Genomic DNA, 2,788 nt, shown 5'->3' on the forward strand with positions numbered 1-2,788 from the left:
CTCTTAAGGTCACGTGCCAGGGGCGCTTGATAGGGCGCTACCTTATGGGTCACGTGATGTGTCGATTGGCGCAGACAATCGATAAGATCCTTGAGCGCTTAGCTGATCATCAATAATGTCGCGTGGCTTTTGTGGCTGGCTTTGGTGACGCTGCTTGAGTCCAGTTACAGTAGGGCCTTCCGAATAGGGAAGTGCTAATATACTGTGACATCACCCCCACTTCATGGTTCATCGCCCTCGATGAACAGATGCTGTGAAGGCTGACAGAGCAGATGGGTGGGAGGGCAGGGTTGATCGGCGTGCTCGCAGTTTAATGACTTGCGCATAGGTCTTTTGGTGCTCGCAGTTTATTCCTATAGACTTGCGCATAGGTCTTTGGGATCGCTATGGCTGGGAAATGACCATGCTGGTGCTGGTAGTTTGTTTTGACATACATCACGGTCAGGCTGACAGTTTAACCTCATGAGCGCGGAGGTTTGGGATGGTGCTTGAAATGCATCTTTTGTCCCTTGAAGTCTTGGGCCAGGTTGCCAATACTTCTAAGTGGTGGCAGTGCCTTTTGCTTCTTCTTGGGCTACACCCCTTTTGAGGACTCCAGACCAGTATCAATGCTGATGGGAGTTGCCTGGTGATGTGTTTTTCATTCCTATAGGGCTGCACTCAAACCCTTTGGGATCCCTTCAAGTTGCTTGCTTGAGGTGGTGCTCGCAGTTTTTCCTCTGGTCTTGCGCATAGGACCTGGGATCTGCAGTTTAACCTCATGCTTAGGAGGCAATCAGCTTGTTACAGCACCGTGTCAGGGTGTGATGCATAAGCTGCAGTTTCTTATTGGAAAGGTGCGCCTATTTCCTTTCTATTTTTGATCTAACCAGTGATCGTGTTCGCGCGTAGTGTGGCAAGTGGTCGTTGGGATGTGATAAGATGCTGAGTGGCATATGGCAAAACTCTTGCATGATCCATCTTGTCCACGAGTTCATAGGTCTTTTCGTATAACTCAACTGGTTGATTTGAGGCGTAAAATTAGAGCTAAAAAGTGGTACTTCAGATCCGGCTATACGAACTGTGGCTATGTAACCAGCCTGTGGCCTTCCCAATGGTTACGGCCAGTTTCGTGCCTCTCTGTGGGTAAGCCTTGAAGGTTCAGGGAATACTGCGCTGCGCTCGCCCTTTAGCCTTCCAAGGTCTTATATCCTTTTCCCAATGGTCAAGGGCGGTATAGGTTCTCCCATCCGAATGCCATAGTTCTATGCTAGTCGATGCATGTCTGACATAGCATGAATCCTCCTCACAGGTTCGGAGGAGTGTGGCCTTTGGCCTACGCCTAATGGTCACCCGTGGAGACCAGGTCATTGTGCTTCACTACGTTACGCACATGCCTATATACCTATATTACCCACTCCTTGCCAAGCTCTTCTCCGGGAGCGAGCCGGCACTAGGCAAGACCCGCCTGGGTCTAATCACCCACAGCTGCGCACTCCTGGGCAATGTGCGAGGGGTGACCCAAGGGAGAGAATGAAGAAGAGACAATATAGGGTGGGTGGGGGGGAATCAAAAAATTGGATGTGTTCAGCAGGTTTGCAGTTTATTCTGACTTGCACTAGGTCTTCTGGCAGGATTCTTGTGGTCAAGTGCCAGGATCCACTCTTTGAGCCACAAATTGGGTCACTTGAGTGATAGATTGCTTGAACAAAGATGCGCAATAGCGTCGCATTCCAAACGCGATGGGCGGCAGTTTTTCGATTCAACGTGCGCCTTGGTTGCATATATTTTTTTTATCGTGTAAGACTTGGAATGAATGTTTCCCATAGTATCCCCATTTGTCCCGATGTTGAACTATTCTTTGTGTCGTTCTTCGAATTTATACTCTATCCGCCCACAGTTAATAGTCAAAGGACTACCGTGTGCTTGGATGAGTTCTTCTCGACTTGCGCTGTTCGTTCCGCAGAATGTTCTTGAGCAGAAGGTGTGCTGACTAGACACACTCTTTCGCATGCAAAGGTTTAAACTGGTAGCATTCCAGGCTAGCATGCAGGATGTATGACCCTTATCCTATATGGATTCCTTGATCTATATTGATAACGGGTTTTTGCCGAGGTCTTTTGACTTGTTCTAGGCCTGCCTTTTGATCTTCATCAAGATATAGGATGTTTGCTCATAGCTTAGTTTTCTTCTATCGAGGACATGCGCATAGGTCCTCGGATACACGGTCACGAATAACTCGAAGTGTTTTTCGTGCCGGGCGAAGCTTTTTTGAGTGGGCCAGCTTTAGGCAAAATCATTTGATGCATGATGGCTTTATCAGGGGCCCTAGAGTATATTCCTATAATAGACACAGGTATGCTACGCCTTGTCTAATAATTCCAAAGATCCTTCAATCCATGTACCCACTCCTAGATCTTGACCCCAGCGAACTCCGAATGGTTCCTGGCTGTTCACCCTCATGGAGGAGTGAAGGAAGCAACATGCGCTGATACCTTTTGTAGGCAGGGAGCGGCTTACAGTGGGTAGAGTCGTAGGAATAGTGGAGGAAGTGATGTGGAAAAAGCCCTGCTCTCGGGCGGAATATCTCTGAGCAAAAACGATGCAGTTTAAAGACCTGCTCAGGTCTAAAAGTGCCTGGTCCTCAAAGGATCCTCAGGTCACTCCCCGCAGTCAGCCTGAGGCCGAAGGCAGGTGGTTGAGTCTTATTCAAATGTCACGGCTAAGCTTTGCCACACGAGACATGACGTCCATGGGTGCTTCACACATGACCCGCTCACGGATGACCTTTATACTGAGTGCCTTGTAA

Source organism: Laetiporus sulphureus (genome assembly GCF_001632365.1).
Source record: "Laetiporus sulphureus 93-53 unplaced genomic scaffold LAESUscaffold_31, whole genome shotgun sequence".
NCBI classification, from domain to species: Eukaryota; Fungi; Basidiomycota; class Agaricomycetes; order Polyporales; family Laetiporaceae; genus Laetiporus; species Laetiporus sulphureus.